The 21,002-nt window shown below is 44.4% G+C and overlaps 1 protein-coding gene and 1 long non-coding RNA gene across 5 annotated transcripts in view; one reads left to right on the top strand and one right to left on the bottom strand.

The window, feature by feature from the left end:
- Positions 1-9,912: 9,912 nt before the first annotated feature.
- On the bottom strand, positions 9,913-16,451 carry LOC127918731 (uncharacterized). The gene is made up of 6 exons (XR_008100671.1): positions 12,322-16,451; positions 12,219-12,270; positions 12,011-12,114; positions 11,606-11,681; positions 10,767-11,069; positions 9,913-10,716 (listed from the first exon to the last, which is right to left on the bottom strand). It is a non-coding gene; the product is annotated as an uncharacterized LOC127918731 (long non-coding RNA).
- Positions 16,452-19,675: 3,224 nt separating this feature from the next.
- Positions 19,676-21,002, top strand: part of LOC118378146 (la-related protein 4B-like) — a 29,984-nt gene continuing 28,657 nt past the window's right edge. The window contains exon 1 of one of the 4 annotated variants that reach the window (XM_052501909.1): positions 19,676-20,093. The gene's annotated coding sequence lies outside the window, so the exon portion shown is untranslated. The remainder of the gene's footprint in view (positions 20,094-21,002) is intronic. The other 3 variants (XR_008100640.1, XR_008100645.1, XM_052501908.1) reach the window with 3 other exon arrangements.

Below are 21,002 nucleotides of genomic sequence, written 5' to 3'. Positions count from 1 at the left end.
ATTCAGCATTTTGTTGTGATACAGCCACACAATAACCCATAATGACAAATTGAAAACGTGTTTTTAGAAATGTTAGCAAATTTATTGAAAATTAAATACGGAAATATCTCAATTACATATGGTAAGTATTCACATCACAGAGTCAATACATTGTAGATACACCTTTGGACGGCGATTACAGCTTTGAGTCGTCTTGGGTATGTCTGTAACAGCTTTGAGTCGTCTTGGGTATGTCTGTATCAGCTTTGAGTCGTCTTGGGTATGTCTGTATCAGCTTTGAGTCGTCTTGGGTATGTCTGCATCAGCTTTGAGTCGTCTTGGGTATGTCTGCATCAGCTTTGAGTCGTCTTGGGTATGTCTGTATCAGCTTTGAGTCGTCTTGGGTATGTCTGTATCAGCTTTGAGTCGTCTTGGGTATGTCTGTATCAGCTTTGAGTCGTCTTGGGTATGTCTGTATCAGCTTTGAGTCGTCTTGGGTATGTCTGTATCAGCTTTGAGTCGTCTTGGGTATGTCTGTATCAGCTTTGAGTCGTCTTGGGTATGTCTGTATCAGCTTTGAGTCGTCTTGGGTATGTCTGTATCAGCTTTGAGTCGTCTTGGGTATGTCTGTATCAGCTTTGAGTCGTCTTGGGTATGTCTGTATCAGCTTTGAGTCGTCTTGGGTATGTCTGCATCAGCTTTGAGTCGTCTTGGGTATGTCTGCATCAGCTTTGAGTCGTCTTGGGTATGTCTGTATCAGCTTTGAGTCGTCTTGGGTATGTCTGTATCAGCTTTGAGTCGTCTTGGGTATGTCTGCATCAGCTTTGAGTCGTCTTGGGTATGTCTGTATCAGCTTTGCGCATCTGGATTTGGGGATTTTCTCCCGTTCTTCCTTCCAGATTTTCTCAAACTCTGTTAATGGGTTAGATGGGAAGCGGCGGTTAACAGCAAGCTTCACATTTTTCCACAGATTTTTAATAGGATTGAAGTCTGGGCTTTGGCTGGGCCACTCAAGGACTTCCACATTCTTATTCTGAAGCCATTCCAGCATTGCTTTTGCTGTGTGCTTGGGGTCATTGTCCTGTTGGAACGTACATCTTGGTCCCAGTCTAAGGTTGTTTGCACTCTGAAGCAGGTTCTCATCAAGGATTTGCCTGCATTTCTCCATTCATTGTTCCCTCTATCCTTACCAGTCTCCCAGTCCCTGCCGCTGAAAAGCATCCCCATAGCATGATGCTGCCACCACCATGCTTCACTGTAGGAATGTGTTAGACGGGTGATGAGTTATGCCTAATTTTCTCCAGACATGGCACTTTGCTTTCAGGCCAAAGAGTTACATTTTTGTCTCATCAGACCACATAATATGTTGCCTTATGCTCTCAGTCTTTCACGTGCCTTTTGACAAAATCCAGGCATGCTGTCATTTTCTCAGGAGTGGCTTCCATCTGGCCACTCTCCAATAAAGCCCAGATTTGTGAAGTGCTGTAGAGACTGTTGTCCTTCTGGCAGGTTCTCAGCCAAGGAACTCTGCAGTTCTGTCAGAGCGGTCATTGGGTTCTTGGTCACCTCCCTGACCAAGGTCCTTCGGTTGCTCAGTTTGGTTGGACGGACAGCTCTAGGCAGAATGTGGGTAGTTCCATACTTTTTTTCAATTTACCAATGATGGAGACCACTGTGCTCTTGGAAACTTTCAAGAATCTAGAAATTGTTTAATACCCTTCCCCAGATATATGTCTCATCACAATTCTGAGATCTATGGACAGTTCCTTTGACTTCATGGTATAGTTTCTGCTCGGACATTACAGTATATAGACACGCTTGTTTCTTTCTAAATCATGTTCAAACAATTGAATTGGCCACAGGTGGAATTCAATCAAGTTGAAGAAACATCTCAAGGATGATCAATGGAAACAGGATGCACCTGAACTCATGTTCGAGTCTCATTGCAAAGGGTCTGAATACTCATGTAAAGAAGGAATTTCAGTTTTTTATTTAATAATAATAATTTGCAAAAATTTCAAAAATACTTTTTTCACTTTGTCAATACATTGTGTGTACATTTCTGAGGATTTTTATTTTATTTAATCCATTTTAGAATAAGGCTGTAATGTAACAAAATGGGGTCTGAATAATTTTCCGAAGGCACTGTATATAGACTTATAAACTCAGTAAAAAAATAAACGTCCTCACTGTCAACTGCGTTTATTTTCAGCAAACTCATTGCAAAGGGTCTGAATACTTACGTAACTAAGGTATAAAAAACATGTAAATACATTTGCAAAGATTTCTAAAAATGTGTTTTCTCTTTGTCATTATGGAGTATTGTGTGATGAGGAAAAACAAATATTTAATACATTTTAGAATAAGGCTGTAACGTAACAAAATATGGAACAAGTCAAGGTGTCTGAATACTTTCCCAAATGCCCTGTACAATGGGCATTCATGCATGTACACACAACCCCCATACCCCCTGTAACACCATACATTCTATCATTCTTACTGTCTGACCTGCGTTTCAACTGGCTTCTGGCTATATCAGTCTTCATTAAGTTACGGAATGCGGGAAGGAATCTGGAGTGATTCTAGGGAGTAGCTGATTACCCAAATCAGGCAGTGTGTGTATGTGGGAAGGTTGTTGCAGAAACCGCAGGCAGTGTTTCTCCAATCACACCCTACAATTACAGGCTTATTAAAGAGACACATCACTCAACTATCGCAGGGTGTGTGTGTGTGTTTATAATGTGTGTTGTCTTTCCAGGCCTATAGACCATAAGCTGAAGAGGCAGGACAGCACCAACTCTCTACTCATCAAGACTGAACGGCTGCTGAGGATCGAGGAACATGACATCGCTACGAGACCTGGTTTTGGAGGTCAGAAACACACATGTGCCACATACACAGGAAACACCTCCATCTCTGTTGGCAGGTTGAGATTTATTGAGATGAGTCTTGTCCTGGAGGCAGAACTGAAAGATTCCGCTAGGTAGACCAGCTGCAACGTCAAAATGGGCTATATTGGAAACATTTATGAAAACCAAACTGTGCTTTTTGGTGTTAATTTAAGGTTAGGGTTTTGCATAGCTGCCTCCAGAACAAGATCCATGACGAAAATCGCTAACCTGCTCTCTGTCTCCCAATGAAACTAATCCAATCAGTCAATCTCTGCCCCCCTTTGATGATACATGCAATAGCTGCGTTATGAGAAGATGTGCCGGCCAATGAGTTTCTGAGACATTGAACACATCACTCCCAAACCAACACTGGCTCACATTATACTCAGTGTGTGTGTGTGTGTGTGTGTGTGTGTGTGTGTGTGTGTGTGTGTGTGTGTGTGTGTGTGTGTGTGTGTGTGTGTGTGTGTGTGTGTGTGTGTGTGTGTGTGTGTGCGATCCCTTGTCCATATTGAGCTAGTCTTTTTGGAACAGAGGTTGTGAGAGGGTTCCCGACCAGTTTATGATGTTGATAGTATAAAACAATTGTACAGAGTAGAGCAGTGGTCACCGACACTGATCCGGACACAGAGTAGAGCGGTGGTCACAAACCCTGATCCTGACTATATACAGAGTAGAGCAGTGGTCACCAACCCTGAATCTGATACAGAGTAGAGCAGTGGTCACCAACCCTGATCCTGATCTATATACAGAGTAGAGCAGTGGTCCCCAACCCTGAATCTGATACAGAGTAGAGCAGTGGTCACCAACCCTGATCCTGATCTATATACAGAGTAGAGCAGTGGTCACCAACCCTGAATCTGATACAGAGTAGAGCAGTGGTCACCAACCCTGATCCTGATCTATATACAGAGTAGAGCAGTGGTCACCAACCCTGAATCTGATACAGAGTAGAGCAGTGGTCACCAACCCTGATCCTGATCTATATACAGAGTAGAGCAGTGGTCACCAACCCTGATCCTGATCTATATACAGAGTAGAGCAGTGGTCACCAACCCTGAATCTGATACAGAGTAGAGCAGTGGTCACCAACCCTGAATCTGATACAGAGTAGAGCAGTGGTCACCAACCCTGATCCTGATCTATATACAGAGTAGAGCAGTGGTCACCAACCCTGATCCTGATCTATATACAGAGTAGAGCAGTGGTCACCAACCCTGATCCTGATCTATATACAGAGTAGAGCAGTGGTCACCAACCCTGATCCTGATCTATATACAGAGTAGAGCAGTGGTCACCAACCCTGATCCTGATCTATATACAGAGTAGAGCAGTGGTCACCAACCCTGATCCTGATCTATATACAGAGTAGAGCAGTGGTCACCAACCCTGAATCTGATACAGAGTAGAGCAGTGGTCACCAAACCTGATCCTGATCTATATACAGAATAGAGCAGTGGTCACCAACCCTGAATATGATACAGAGTAGAGCAGTGGTCACCAACCCTGAATCTGATACAGAGTAGAGCAGTGGTCACCAACCCTGAATCTGATACAGAGTAGAGCAGTGGTCACCAACCCTGAATCTGATACAGAGTAGAGCAGTGGTCACCAACCCTGAATCTGATACAGAGTAGAGCAGTGGTCACCAACCCTGATCCTGATCTATATACAGGGTAGAGCAGTGGTCACAAACCCTGATCCTGATCTATATACAGAGTAGAGCAGTGGTCACCAAACCTGAACCTGATCTATATAGAGTAGAGCAGTGATCACCAACCCTGAATCTGATACAGAGTAGAGCAGTGGTCACCAACCCTGATCCTGATCTATATACAGGGTAGAGCAGTGGTCACAAACCCTGATCCTGATCTATATACAGAGTAGAGCAGTGGTCACCAACCCTGAATCTGATACAGAGTAGAGCAGTGGTCAGCAACCCTGAATCTGATACAGAGTAGAGCAGTGGTCACCAACCCTGAATCTGATACAGAGTAGAGCAGTGGTCACCAACCCTGAATCTGATACAGAGTAGAGCAGTGGTCACCAACCCTGATCCTGATCTATATACAGAGTAGAGCAGTGGTCACCAACCCTGAATCTGATACAGAGTAGAGCAGTGGTCACCAACCCTGATCCTGATCTATATACAGAGTAGAGCAGTGGTCACCAAACCTGAATCTGATACAGAGTAGAGCAGTGGTCACCAACCCTGAATCTGATACAGAGTAGAGCAGTGGTCACCAACCCTGAATCTGATACAGAGTAGAGCAGTGGTCACCAACCCTGATCCTGATCTATATACAGGGTAGAGCAGTGGTCACCAAACCTGAACCTGATCTATATACAGAGTAGAGCAGTGGTCACCAACCCTGAATCTGATACAGAGTAGAGCAGTGGTCACCAACCCTGAACCTGATACAGAGTAGAGCAGTGGTCACCAACCCTGAATCTGATACAGAGTAGAGCAGTGGTCACCAAACCTGAACCTGATCTATATACAGAGTAGAGCAGTGGTCACCAACCCTGCATCTGATACAGAGTAGAGCAGTGGTCACCAAACCTGAACCTGATCTATATACAGAGTAGAGCAGTGGTCACCAACCCTGCATCTGATACAGAGTAGAGCAGTGGTCACCAACCCTGAATCTGATACAGAGTAGAGCAGTGGTCACCAACCCTGATCCTGATCTATATACAGGGTAGAGCAGTGGTCACCAAACCCTGATCCTGATCTATATACAGAGTAGAGCAGTGGTCACCAACAGTGAATCTGATACAGAGTAGAGCAGTGGTCACCAACCCTGATCCTGATCCATATACAGAGTAGAGCAGTGGTCACCAACCCTGATCCTGATCTATATACAGAGTAGAGCAGTGGTCACCAACCCTGATCCTGATCTATATACAGAGTAGAGCAGTGGTCACCAACCCTGATCCTGATCTATATACAGAGTAGAGCAGTGGTCACCAACCCTGAATCTGATACAGAGTAGAGCAGTGGTCACCAACCCTGAATCTGATACAGAGTAGAGCAGTGGTCAACAACCCTGATCCTGATCTATATACAGAGTAGAGCAGTGGTCACCAACCCTGAATCTGATACAGAGTAGAGCAGTGGTCACCAACCCTGATCCTGATCTATATACAGAGTAGAGCAGTGGTCACCAACCCTGAATCTGATACAGAGTAGAGCAGTGGTCACCAACCCTGATCCTGATCCATATACAGAGTAGAGCAGTGGTCACCAACCCTGATCCTGATCTATATACAGAGTAGAGCAGTGGTCACCAACCCTGATCCATATACAGAGTAGACTAGTGAACACCAACCCTGATCCATATACAGAGTAGACTAGTAAACACCAACCCTGATCCATATACAGAGTAGACTAGTAAACACCAACCCTGATCCATATACAGAGTAGACTAGTAAACACCAACCCTGATCTTGATCCATATACAGAGTAGACTAGTGAACACCAACCCTGATCTTGATCCATATACAGAGTAGACTAGTAAACATCAACCCTGATCTTGACCCATATACAGAGTAGACTAGTGAACACCAACCCTGATCTTGATCCATATACAGAGTAGACTAGTGAACACCAACCCTGATCTTGATCCATATACAGAGTAGACTAGTGAACACCAACCCTGATCTTGATCCATATACAGAGTAGACTAGTAAACACCAACCCTGATCTTGATCCATATACAGAGTAGACTAGTGAACACCAACCCTGATCTTGATCCATATACAGAGTAGACTAGTGAACACCAACCCTGATCCATATACAGAGTAGACTAGTAAACACCAACCCTGATCTTGATCCATATACAGAGTAGACTAGTGAACACCAACCCTGATCTTGATCCATATACAGAGTAGACTAGTAAACACCAACCCTGATCTTGATCCATATACAGAGTAGACTAGTGAACACCAACCCTGATCCATATACAGAGTAGACTAGTGAACACCAACCCTGATCCATATACAGAGTAGACTAGTGAACACCAACCCTGATCTTGATCCATATACAGAGTAGACTAGTGAACACCAACCCTGATCCATATACAGAGTAGACTAGTGAACACCAACCTGATCCATATACAGAGTAGACTAGTGAACACCAACCCTGATCTTGATCCATATACAGAGTAGACTAGTGAACACCAACCCTGATCCATATACAGAGTAGACTAGTGAACACCAACCCTGATCCATATACAGAGTAGACTAGTAAACACCAACCCTGATCCATATACAGAGTAGACTAGTAAACACCAACCCTGATCCATATACAGAGTAGACTAGTAAACACCAACCCTGATCTTGATCCATATACAGAGTAGACTAGTGAACACCAACCCTGATCTTGATCCATATACAGAGTAGACTAGTGAACACCAACCCTGATCCATATACAGAGTAGACTAGTGAACACCAACCCTGATCCATATACAGAGTAGACTAGTGAACACCAACCCTGATCCATATACAGAGTAGACTAGTGAACACCAACCCTGATCCATATACAGAGTAGACTAGTGAACACCAACCCTGATCCATATACAGAGTAGACTAGTGAACACCAACCCTGATCTTGATCCATATACAGAGTAGACTAGTAAACACCAACCCTGATCTTGATCCATATACAGAGTAGACTAGTGAACACCAACCCTGATCTTGATCCATATACAGAGTAGACTAGTGAACACCAACCCTGATCCATATACAGAGTAGACTAGTGAACACCAACCCTGATCCATATACAGAGTAGACTAGTAAACACCAACCCTGATCCTGATCCATATACAGAGTAGACTAGTGAACACCAACCCTGATCTTGATCCATATACAGAGTAGACTAGTGAACACCAACCCTGATCCATATACAGAGTAGACTAGTGAACACCAACCCTGATCCATATACAGAGTAGACTAGTAAACACCAACCCTGATCTTGATCCATATACAGAGTAGACTAGTGAACACCAACCCTGATCTTGATCCATATACAGAGTAGACTAGTGAACACCAACCCTGATCCATATACAGAGTAGACTAGTGAACACCAACCCTGATCCATATACAGAGTAGACTAGTAAACACCAACCCTGATCCTGATCCATATACAGAGTAGACTAGTGAACACCAACCCTGATCTTGATCCATATACAGAGTAGACTAGTGAACACCAACCCTGATCTTGATCCATATACAGAGTAGACTAGTGAACACCAACCCTGATCCATATACAGAGTAGACTAGTGAACACCAACCCTGATCTTGATCCATATACAGAGTAGACTAGTGAACACCAACCCTGATCTTGATCCATATACAGAGTAGACTAGTGAACACCAACCCTGATCTTGATCCATATACAGAGTAGACTAGTAAACACCAACCCTGATCTTGATCCATATACAGAGTAGACTAGTGAACACCAACCCTGATCCATATACAGAGTAGACTAGTGAACACCAACCCTGATCTTGATCCATATACAGAGTAGACTAGTGAACACCAACCCTGATCTTGATCCATATACAGAGTAGACTAGTGAACACCAACCCTGATCTTGATCCATATACAGAGTAGACTAGTGAACACCAACCCTGATCCATATACAGAGTAGACTAGTGAACACCAACCCTGATCCATATACAGAGTAGACTAGTGAACACCAACCCTGATCCATATACAGAGTAGACTAGTGAACACCAACCCTGATCTTGATCCATATACAGAGTAGACTAGTGAACACCAACCCTGATCCATATACAGAGTAGACTAGTGAACACCAACCCTGATCCATATACAGAGTAGACTAGTGAACACCAACCCTGATCCATATACAGAGTAGACTAGTGAACACCAACCCTGATCTTGATCCATATACAGAGTAGACTAGTGAACACCAACCCTGATCCATATACAGAGTAGACTAGTGAACACCAACCCTGATCCATATACAGAGTAGACTAGTGAACACCAACCCTGATCTTGATCCATATACAGAGTAGAGCAGTGGTCACCAACTTTGATCCTGATCTATATACAGAGTAGAGCAGTGATCACCAACCCTGATCCATATTCAGAGTAGAGCAGTGGTCACCAACCCTATATTTGATTAACTCCATTTTTTAAAACTGCATTGTTGTTTAAGGGCTTGTAAGTAAACATTTCACGGTAAGGTCTACACAGTGCATGTGACAAATACAATTTGATTTGATTCTCCTATGGGGACAGCTAAAGAACCCTGTACACATTGCAGCTCTCCAGGACCAGGGTTGGAGACAAACACAGAAAAGCCCTGATTAATGACCTCAGTGTGATGTCATGTGTGTGGGTGCAGCAGGAATTTGTGGGTGTTTGTGTTTGTTGCTCTGGTTTGGTGGTTTGGGTTGTGGTGAGGAGCTCCTCCGGTCCTGACGAGCTATATATATGTGTGTGTGTGTGTGTGTGTGTGTGTGTGTGTGTGTGTGTGTGTGTGTTCTCAGGTGCAGCCATCCCTGTGGGCATTGCTGTCCAGGTGGAGAGTATCGACATCATCTCAGAGGTCAACATGGGTGTATAATCTATACACGTGTGTGTGTATAATCAATCCACATGTGTATCTAAACAATCTTCTGTGTTCTGCCGAGGGCATCACCGTGACCCTGTACCTGTGTCACTCCAGGAAGGATGAGTGCCTGGCTTTTCTGTCTCCAAGCAAAGTTAGCAGGACATTTGGTGGGTGTCTGGTGAAGAAGACGTGGGTTCCTGATGTGTTCTTTGCCCACTCGAAGAGGTCCTTCATCCAGGACACCACCATGGAGAACATCATGATCAGGGTCTATCCTGACGGAAGCATACTCTACAGTGTCAGGTAGAGCATCAGTGTCTGTGTGTATATCACTATGCTGTATGTAGGTATACTATATCTTATCTCTTTTTATATGATTATTATGTTGTTATAGGATCACAGTGACTGCTCTCTACTCCATAGACTTCAGAACTGTTTACTACAACTAGAGAGCTGTGAGACACACACACACACACACACACACACACACACACACACACACACACACACACACACACACACACACATCATGTGCGTGCACTAACACAGACATGCACACACATATTTACATAAATAAACATTCACCCACACTAAACATCTGATTGCTGATTGATTGGTTACACAAATACACACCACACTTTCTCTCTCCCCCTTTCGAGAAGCGTATAATGACAATGATCTGATGTTGTTTTGGAAGAATGGCAACGAGTCTCTGAGGACAGATGAGATTGTTCTCTCTCAGTTGTTCATCAAGAAGTGCCACCCTTCCAGTGGCCTTGCCTTCTACAGCAGCACGGGTCTGTCTGAGTATTTATATGTGTCTGTTTTGCGTTCTTTGTGTGTCTCGTCTCTTGTAACTATTAGGCTAACGTACTGCTTCTTTAAGAAAACCCTCAACTTTTCTCTCTCTCCCACTCTCTCCCCCCATTATCCTCTCACTTTCTGTCTCTCTCCATCACCTTTCCTTTCTGTCTCTCTCATCACCTTTCCTCTGTCTTTCTCCATCACCTTTCCTTTCTGTCTCTCTCTCATCACATTTCCTCTGTCTTTCTCCATCACCTTTCCTTTCTGTCTCTCTCCATCACCTTTCCTTTCTGTCTCTCTCCATCACCTTTCCTTTCTGTCTCTCTCCATCACCTTTCCTTTCTGTCTCTCTCCATCACCTTTCCTTTCTGTCTCTCTCATCACCTTTCCTTTCTGTCTCTCTCATCACCTTTCCTTTCTGTCTCTCTCATCACCTTTCCTTTCTGTCTCTCTCATCACCTTTCCTTTCTGTCTTTCTCATCACCTTTCCTTTCTGTCTCTCTCATCACCTTTCCTTTCTGTCTCTCTCATCACCTTTCCTTTCTGTCTCTCTCATCACCTTTCCTTTCTGTCTCTCTCATCACCTTTCCTTTCTGTCTCTCTCATCACCTTTCCTTTCTGTCTCTCTCATCACCTTTCCTTTCTGTCTCTCTCATCACCTTTCCTTTCTGTCTCTCTCATCACCTTTCCTTTCTGTCTCTCTCCATCACCTTTCCTTTCTGTCTCTCTCATCACCTTTCCTTTCTGTCTCTCTCCATCACCTTTCCTTTCTGTCTCTCTCCATCACCTTTCCTTTCTGTCTCTCTCATCACCTTTCCTTTCTGTCTCTCTCCATCACCTTTCCTTTCTGTCTCTCTCCATCACCTTTCCTTTCTGTCTCTCTCCATCACCTTTCCTTTCTGTCTCTCTCCATCACCTTTCCTTTCTGTCTCTCTCCATCACCTTTCCTTTCTGTCTCTCTCCATCTCCTTCCTTTCTGTCTCTTTCCATCACCTTCCCTTTCCGTCTCTCTCCATCACCTTTCCTTTCCGTCTCTCTCCATCACCTTTCCTCTGTCTTTCTCATCACCTTTCCTTTCTGTCTTTCTCATCACCTTTCCTTTCTGTTTCTCTCATCACCTTTCCTTTCTGTCTCTCTCCATCTCCTTTCCTTTCTGTCTCTCTCCATCACCTCCCTTTCTGTCTCTCTCCATCACCTTTCCTTTCTGTCTCTCTCCATCACCTTTCCTCTGTCTTTCTCCATCACCTTTCCTTTCTGTCTTTCTCATCACCTTTCCTTTCTGTCTCTCTCCATCACCTTTCCTTTCTGTCTCTCTCCATCACCTTTCCTTTCTGTCTCTCTCCATCACCTTTCCTTTCCGTCTCTCTCATCACCTTTCCTTTCTGTCTCTCTCATCACCTTTCCTTTCTGTCTCTCTCCATCACCTTTCCTTTCTGTCTCTCTCATCACCTTTCCTTTCTGTCTCTCTCCATCACCTTTCCTTTCTGTCTCTCTCCATCACCTTTCCTTTCTGTCTCTCTCCATCACCTTTCCTTTCTGTCTCTCTCCATCACCTTTCCTTTCCGTCTCTCTCCATCACCTTTCCTTTCTGTCTCTCTCCATCACCTTTCCTCTGTCTTTCTCATCACCTTTCCTTTCTGTCTCTCTCATCACCTTTCCTTTCTGTCTCTCTCCATCACCTTTCCTTTCTGTCTCTCTCCATCACCTTTCCTTTGTCTCTCTCATCACCTTTCCTTTCTGTCTCTCTCATCACCTTTCCTTTCTGTCTCTCTCCATCACCTTTCCTTTCTGTTTCTCTCCATCACCTTTCCTTTCTGTTTCTCTCCATCACCTTTCCTTTCTGTTTCTCTCCATCACCTTTCCTTTCTGTCTCTCTCCATCACCTTTCCTTTCTGTCTCTCTCCGTCACCTTTCCTTTCTGTCTCTCTCCGTCACCTTTCCTTTCTGTCTCTCTCCGTCACCTTTCCTTTCTGTCTCTCTCCGTCACCTTTCCTTTCTGTCTCTCTCCGTCACCTTTCCTTTCTGTCTCTCTCATCACCTTTCCTTTCTGTTTCTCTCCGTCACCTTTCCTTTCTGTCTCTCTCCGTCACCTTTCCTTTCTGTCTCTCTCCGTCACCTTTCCTTTCTGTCTCTCTCCGTCACCTTTCCTTTCTGTCTCTCTCCGTCACCTTTCCTTTCTGTCTCTCTCCGTCACCTTTCCTTTCTGTCTCTCTCCGTCACCTTTCCTTTCTGTCTCTCTCATCACCTTTCCTTTCTGTTTCTCTCCATCACCTTTCCTTTCTGTCTCTCTCCGTCACCTTTCCTTTCTGTCTCTCTCCAGGTTGGTGTAACAGCTTGTTAATAAACTTCATCCTGAGGAGACACTTCTTCTTCTTCATGCTGCAGACCTATTTCCCCAGCCTGCCGATGGTGCTGCTGCTCCCTCTGAATCAACAGGAGGGCTGTGCCTGCACGTGTCTCCCTGGGTTAACACACACACACCCCAGAACACACCTGGCTAGAGCTAAACACACACACACACACACACAGACCAATTCACGTGATTATACTTCTACATACTAAATACAGTACATAATAGTTTAAACACACACACAGACCAATTCAGGTGATTATACTTCTACATACTAAATACAGTACATAGTAGTTTATACACACACACCTCCCCCTTTAGGAGCTGCCGAGTTGGCGCAGCGGTCTGCATCTCAGTGCTTGAGGCGTCACTACAGACAACCTAGTTCGATTCCAGACTGTATCACAACTGGCTGTGATTGGGAGTCACATACGGCGGCGCACAATTGGCCCAGAGTCGTCCGGGTTTGGCCAGTGTAGGCCGTCATTGTAAATAAGAAATTGTTCTTAACTGATTTGCCTAGTTAAATAAAGGTTAAATAAATAAATACAAAATTAGAGCTATCCAACCTTAACACGCCTGCTGTCCCCCACACAGACCTCGCCCTTTAGAGATCTCCAGACAAATCAAATCCAATTTAATTTGACACATACACGTGTTTAGCAGATGCATCTCAGAGGTCTTGTGTTTCTCGCTTCAACAGTGCAGTAATATCTAACAAATAATATCTAACCATTTCAGAACAATACACACAAATCTAAAGTAAAGGAATGGAGCAATGTCAGAGCGACATAGACTAAGATACAGTAGAATAGGATATAATGCAGTATATTCATATGAGATGAGTAATGTATATGTAAACATTATTAAAGTGACTAGTGTACCATTATTAAAGCGGCCAGTGATTTCAGGTCTATGTATATAGGGCAGCAGCCTCTAATGTGCAAGTGATGGCTATTTGAGGCCTTGAGATAAAAGCTGTTTTTCAGTCTCTCGGCCCCAGCTTTGATGCATCTGTACTGACCTCGCCTTCTGGATGATAGCGGGGTGAACAGGCAGTGGCTAGGGTGGTTTTTGTCCTCGATTATCTTTTTGTCCTTCCTGGGACATCGGGTGGTGTAGGTGTCCTGGAGGGCAGGTAATTTGCCCCCGGTGATGCGTTAGGCAGACCGCACCACCTTCTGGAGAGCCCTGCAGTTGTGGGCGGTGCAGTTGCCATACCAGACAGTGATACAGCCTGACAGGATGCTCTCAGTTGTGCATCTGTAAAAGTTTGTGAGGGTTTTAGGTGCCAAGACAAATTTCTTCAGCCTCCTGATGTTGAAGAGGTGCTGTTGCGCCTTCTTCACCACACTGTCTGTGTGGGTGGACAATTTCAGTTTGTCAGTGATGTGTACGCCGAGGAACTCAAAGCTTTCCACATTCTCACTGTGGTCCCGTAGATGTGGATAGGGAGGTGCTACCTCTGCTGTTTCCTGAAGTCCACAATCAGCTCCTTTGTTTTGTTGACGTTGGGTGAGAGGTTATTTTCCTGGCACCACACTCCCAGGGCCCTCACCTCCTCCCTGTACAATGTCTCGTCATTGTTGGTAATCAGGTCTACTAATGTTGTGTCATCTGCAAACTTGATGATAGAGTTGGAGGTGTGCGTGGCCACGCAGTCATGGGTGAACAGGGAGTACAAGAGGGGGCTGAGTACGCATCCTTGTGGAGCCCCAGAGTTGAGGATTAGCGAGGTGAAGGAGTTGTTTCCTACCTTCACCAACTGGGAGCGGCCCGTCAGGAAGTCCAGGACCCGGTTGCACAGGGCGGGGTTCAGACCCAGGGCCTTGAGCTTAATGATGACCTTTGAGGGTACTATGGTTTTGAATGCTAAGCTATAGTTCATGAACAGCATTCTTACATAGGTATTCCTCTTGTCCAGAATGGATAGGGCAGTGCGATGGCGAATGCATCTTCTTTGGATCTATCGGGGTGGTAAGCAAATTGAAGTGGGTCTAGGGCAGGGGTGTCAAACTCATTTCGCATCGTGGGCCACATACGGCCTAGGGAGATGTCAAGTGGGCCAGACCATTAAAATTATACCATACTCTGCTATAAATAACCAAAATATCATGTCTTTCCTTTGTTTTGGTGTAAAGAAGCACAAGAACATTAGGAAAATATTGAAATTTAATGAACTATCCTTTTACAAAACATTTCATGAAACACCTCATATTTCCTTAGACAAATGTGCAATTTACTTTTATCATTCACAAATATGCATTGCAACTGATCCCACTGATTGTACAAAGGCACAAAACTTTAATTGGTACTGAAAAATATAGTAATGCACTTTAAGATTAAATGAGACTTTTAAAGAAAGGAATTTTTAAACCACTTACACATACGCATATAAAATCTAAATGTAATCCCTGCGTACACCTTACAAACTAAGGAGAGTGATTTTAAATGTGTAATGAAGAAAGTGTTCGCCTGTCCTGTAAATTAAACTTCATACATGAAACATACATACACATACAATACATACTGAAAATTTATGGAGTTGTATGAACAGTAGAATTCCATCACACAACTTTTGTTTTGAAGCTGCTGACTAACATTAAAGTGCACATTTTTTAAATCACCACAGTAAGGATTCATCTTCACAGAGCTGTATTCTTTCAATGCAAACAGTATCTAAGGCAGCATTTTAAAGGTGTTAGTCTAGTCTGGACTTGTATTTGTACCTGAAACTTGGCATCTTTTGGCCTGTACAAGTGCATCAACACCAGGTGTCATGTCCTGACTAGCTGTCACTTTCAGAATGTCATTTAAGTGCTTGTTTGTGAGCCTTGAACGCATTTTTGTTTTATTGATATTCATCACTGAGAAAATTTGTTCACAAAGGTAGGTTGTCCCAAACATGCACAAAATTTTAGCAGCCAGGGCTGTTAATTTGGGGTACCCTGGTAGTAGATACTGATAAAATCTGTCCAGACCTACAGAGGCAAATTTGCCCTTCAAATCTGCATCACACTGCAAATCAATTATCTCTAGCTGAATTTCGACCGGCAGATCAGAAGCTTTAACTGTGAAAGGTGAGCGAAAAACTGAAAATTCTGTCTCAAGTTCACCAAATACCTGAAAACGTTTCTCAAACTCCCGCAGTAGTCCTGCAATTTTGTCTTTGTACCGTTTCATGTCCGCATCAGGTCTGGTCACACACACATCTCTCAGACAGGGGAAATGAGCAGGGTTGCCATTTGCCAGTTGCATCTCCCACAAAGTCAGCTTCAACTTAAATGCATGTATGTTGTCAGAAAACTGTGTGACAACTTTTTTGCGGCCTTGCAACATTTTGTTCAGATTGTTCAAGTGTTCAGTAATATCAACCAAGAATGCAAGGTCCCGTAGCCATTCCTGAGATTGTAATTCCAACACCGGTTTTCCTTTTTCTCCATGAACTGTCCGATTTCCTCTCGTAGATCAAAGAAATGCCTCAGCACAGCGCCTCGGCTTAACCATCTCACTTCAGTGTGGTATGGCAGGCTGTGGGTAATGTTGCTGTCGCTGAGAAGTTTGTCAAACTGATGGTTCAGACCTCTGGACCGGATGAAATTTACAGTGCGAACAACCACCTCCATGACGTGGTCCATTTTCAGCACTTGCAACACAATGCCTCCTGGTGCAAAATACAGTGAAATGTCCAGAAACGATCTCCTCCATTAAGGGCTTGTACTTTGTCTTTGAACTTTGTCGCGACACCTGCTTTCTTTCCGACCATGGATGGCGCGCCGTCTGTAGCCAGGCTGACAGCGCGGGACCAGTCCACTCCAACTCTGTCCAATGCAGCAAGGACAGAGCCGAAAATGTCCTATGGTGTCCATCATTGGCACCAACTCAAGAAACTCTTCAGTAACAGTCAATGTCTCATCAACTCCTCTAATAAATATGGCCAGTTGGGCCACGTCTGTGATGTCAGTGCTCTCGTCAATTGCCACGGAAAATGCAATAAATGACTTGACTCTCTGTTTCAATTGACTGTCTAAATCTGCCGATAGTTCCGAAATCCTCTCTGCTATAGTATTCCTCGTCATGCTAATATTGGCAAAAGCTTGTCGCTTCTCGGGACATACAAGTTCAGCCGCCTTCATCATGCATCGTTTAACAAAGTCACCGTCGGAATACGGCTTCGATGCTAATGCTATTTCGCTAGCAATTAGGTAGCTGGCTTTTACCGCTGCTTCACTGACTTCTCGGCTCTGGATGAAAGTTGACTGCTGTTTCCTCAGACCCGCCAGCAATTCGTTAATCTTATCTCTTCTCAGTTGTCCTTGCAAGCCGTCATATTTTTCGCTGTGATGAGTCTCGTAGTGGCGTCGAATATTATATTCCTTCAATACCTTGTTGCAAACACACCAAGCACAAAGGTTTTCCGTGCATCTCTGTAAATAAATAGGACGTGGTCCATTTTTCTTTGAAAATTCTACACTCCTTATCTACTTTTCTCCGTTTGGATAACGACATTTTGGCTAATGAGGGTGTAGTGGAGAGGTAGAGACATTAACAATCTTAACAACGTCGTAACAAGCAGCAGATGGCGCATTGATACCGTCTGCTGTTTTCAGTCTGTCTCAGTGATGCGGCTTGTCTTAAAAAAAAAATATTAATTCCATGTCTTTTATGCATTTTTTCCACTTTCAAATTATCCTGCGGGCCTGATCGAACCTCCTTGGGGGCCCCGCGGGCCGTATGTTTGACACCCCTGGTCTAGGGTGTCAGGTAAGGTAGAGGTGATGTGATCCTTGACTATTCTCTCAAAGCACTTCATGATGACAGAAGTGAGTCCTAACACACCTGCTGTCCCCCTCCCTCCACACACATGTCCTCTTCCTTCAGTTATCACTACAGTACTGACCATGTCCACCATCATTACTGGGGTGTCCTCCTCCATGCCACAAGTAAGTGTAATTGTGTGTGTGTGTGTGCGTGCGTGCCTGCATGCGTGTTTGTTTGTGTGTGCGTGTGTACACTGCATGTGTGTGTGATTCAGGTGTCCTAACGTGAAGGTGGTGGACATCTACCTTTGGACCAGCTTCCTGTTTGTGTTCCTGTCAGTGATAGAATACGCTGCTGTCAACTACTGTTCTATGCTAGAGGAGATGAGACGACTGAATAGAGGAAAGGTCAGAGGTCATTAATTTCCAGGATATTCCAGGTATTCTCTCTACACCACACTGCTCTCTAGTGTTCAGATATGAGAAATTATGACTCCATGAAATCACCACAAGTTTATTTCCTAGTATGTTCTATATGATCCACACAGTGTATCGAGATGTATTTTATATGTGCGTGTCTGTCCCCCCATTCAGCTCCCAACCTCTTATAACGCCAGCCAGGCCATGGCCTTCGACGGCTGTTTCCACGGCAATGACATCAAGTGGACCCTGTTCCCCCATCTGTCAAACTCCCACGGAACTCCACCCCAGAACCCTGAGGACCCCTCGCATGGCCTTCACTATGTCCTACCTGCTATTCAATACCATCTACTGGAATATGAACTCCTCCTGAGGGGCCCTACTGAGCATACTACTGGGACCCTACTGACTATAACTCCTCCTGAGGGACCCTACTGATCATAGTGCTGGGACCCTACTGATCATACTGCTGGGACCCTACTTACTATAACTCCTCCTGAGGGACCCTACTGATCATAGTGCTGGGACCCTACTGACTATAACTCCTACTGAGAGACCCTACTGACTATAACTCCTCCTGAGGGGTCCTACTGATCATACTGCTGGGACCCTACTGATCATACTGCAGGGACCCTACTGACTATAACTCCTCCTGAGGGACCCTACTGATCATACTGCTGGGACCCTACTGATCATACTGCAGGGACCCTACTGACTATAACTCCTCCCGAGGGACCCTACTGATCATACTGCTGGGACCCTCTGACTATAACTCCTCCCGAGGGACCCTACTGATCATACTGCTGGGACCCTACTGATCATACTGCTGGGACCCTGCTGACTATAACTCCTCCAGAAGGACCCTACTGATCACACTGCTGGGACCCTACTGACTATAACTCCTATGAGGGGCCCTACTGACTATAACTCCTCTCGAGGGACCCTATACTGCTGGGACTCTACAGAGTATGGACTGCACCTGAGGGACCCTATACTGCTGGGACTCTACAGAGTATGGACTCCACCTGAGGGACCCTTCTGAGTATGGCCTCCTCCTGAGGGACCCTTCTGAGTATGGCCTCCTCCTGAGGGGCCCTTCTGAGTATGGACTCCTCCTGAGGGGCCATTCTGAGTATGGACTCCACCTGAGGAGCCATTCTGAGTATGGACTCCACCTGAGGAGCCATTCTGAGTATGGACTCCACCTGAGGAGCCATTCTGAGTATGGACTCCACCTGAGGGACCCTTCTGAGTATGGCCTCCTCCTGAGGGGCCATTCTGAGTATGGACTCCACCTGAGGGACCCTTCTGAGTATGGACTCCTCCTGAGGGGCCCTATGGACTCCTCCTGAGGGGCCATTCTGAGTATGGACTCCACCTGAAGGACCCTTCTGAGTATGGACTCCACCTGAGGGACCCTTCTGAGTATGGACTCCACCTGAGGGGCCCTATGGACTCCTACTCTGTGAAAATGTTTACCACTGGGACCCTACTTTAAAATAGTCTAGATGGCACTTTAATGTGTACAATCCCTTGCCTAGGTTGAAACAATAGATGTTCACTGCTTACTATAACCAAGGAATATTAGGGGAAAACCTTCCTATACTTTATCACTATAACTGTTGAGTGATTTATGTTTTTTCATTTACTTTTGTGGTGAATGAATGGTATCTTATTATGTCAGTCATGTACTGTATGTTCAGAAATAAACATTATTGAAATCTGTCATTTTTATTCATTATTCAAACCTCTCTATCAGCCAACATTCCAGACAGCACCTGTGACCTGCCACAGGCAGCAGATCCGACCATATGGTTTACAGCTGGTCGGGCAGTCTTCCTGTGTAGATTAAAACACCACGGATCCGGCGCGAGATATGGCTCGGGAAAATGTACCCCAATCCAGGGAGCAGAAATACATTGTACTCCGAATTGGCCCATCATCACAATTGTTACATGGAGAAGAATGAACGAGTGCTAATGGTCACAAGCGAGTCGGATCTGCTGGCTACACCTGAAAATAATGCAAAGAAGTTCAGAGATTTTTTTCGAATATAAATGTTTGCTAATTTAAACAAACATTTTTCAAATCCCTCAGATTTTTCGTGAACACAAACTTAACCTTTAAAAATAATATAGATTATTTTCGTTGCTCTCGGTAGGCTGTTGGTGCCCATGGTTACTGAAAAGTTTTGTTTACATGTCATTTTGGAGGAGGTAGACTTGACGTGCGGTCTGAGAAGCAACACACACGGCTAAACTAGCTAACATCGTATGCAAAGGATAATATTAGCCAATATTGGCCAGGTGAGTTGCTTTGCCTATGTAACCTTAGTTCGCAAAGCAAACTGTTTCAATAAGTTATTTGGTCAATGACTGTTAACGTTAGCTGATACATCATTGTTATTCTCACCATATGTTGTGAACCGATCAAAGAAACTTGTCCCTGATGGTTTATTTTGTTACTGTAATTAGCTACATTATATATGGCTAGTTGGATGCGCACCTATCTAGCTAATTTTGCCAGATTAAGCAACGGCCACTGGATACTAACATACGGTGACTAACTAGCTAGGTTAATGTCAATGTGGACAGTAAGTAGTTACCGCTAGTTAGCTAACGTCAGCTGTTTTCGCTACAGGGCCAATCAGGGGTGTAATTATTTGTCCAAACCGTCGCAAAACGGAAAATGAATTTTCCATTGCATAAATACAGCCGCTATATGTCACTCCACGTTTCGTCCCGGTGGTTTCCGTTTTCGAAACTTTTGCAACATATTCGGCGTAATGAATACGCCCCAGGTGAATGAGTCATGTGCTGGCAGGTGGCAGCTCACCATTAGCTAATGCTGGCATGTTATCGACCTCTGTTTTGCAAAGTTAACTTTAGCTAGCTAGTCATTTTATGTAGGCTAGTCACAAAAATTCCCTCGCCCAAATTATATGTAACGTTATTAGTCAAACAAACGCTCTATTCCATTCGCATCACGGAAATCCGCTTTACAGCGTGATTGAAACAATGCAATGTTGCTGCTTTAGCGGAAACTACATTCACGTTAAACGCATATTTCGGTTCAATCGTAAATTACTTAACCATTTCTATCGCGGAATCTGTAACGCGTCAGCTTTACAGATTGACTAGAGCCCTTAGTCCAAATTGACATGAATGCTCACACAAAGCCAACTGTGTCACTGACTGATCTTTCAAAATCTGTCT

This window comes from Oncorhynchus keta, chromosome 4 (assembly GCF_023373465.1).
Source record: "Oncorhynchus keta strain PuntledgeMale-10-30-2019 chromosome 4, Oket_V2, whole genome shotgun sequence".
Classification (NCBI taxonomy): Eukaryota; Metazoa; Chordata; class Actinopteri; order Salmoniformes; family Salmonidae; genus Oncorhynchus; species Oncorhynchus keta.
The sequence above is the reverse complement of the archived record's forward strand: the minus strand, read 5'-3'. Positions and strand labels throughout refer to the sequence as shown.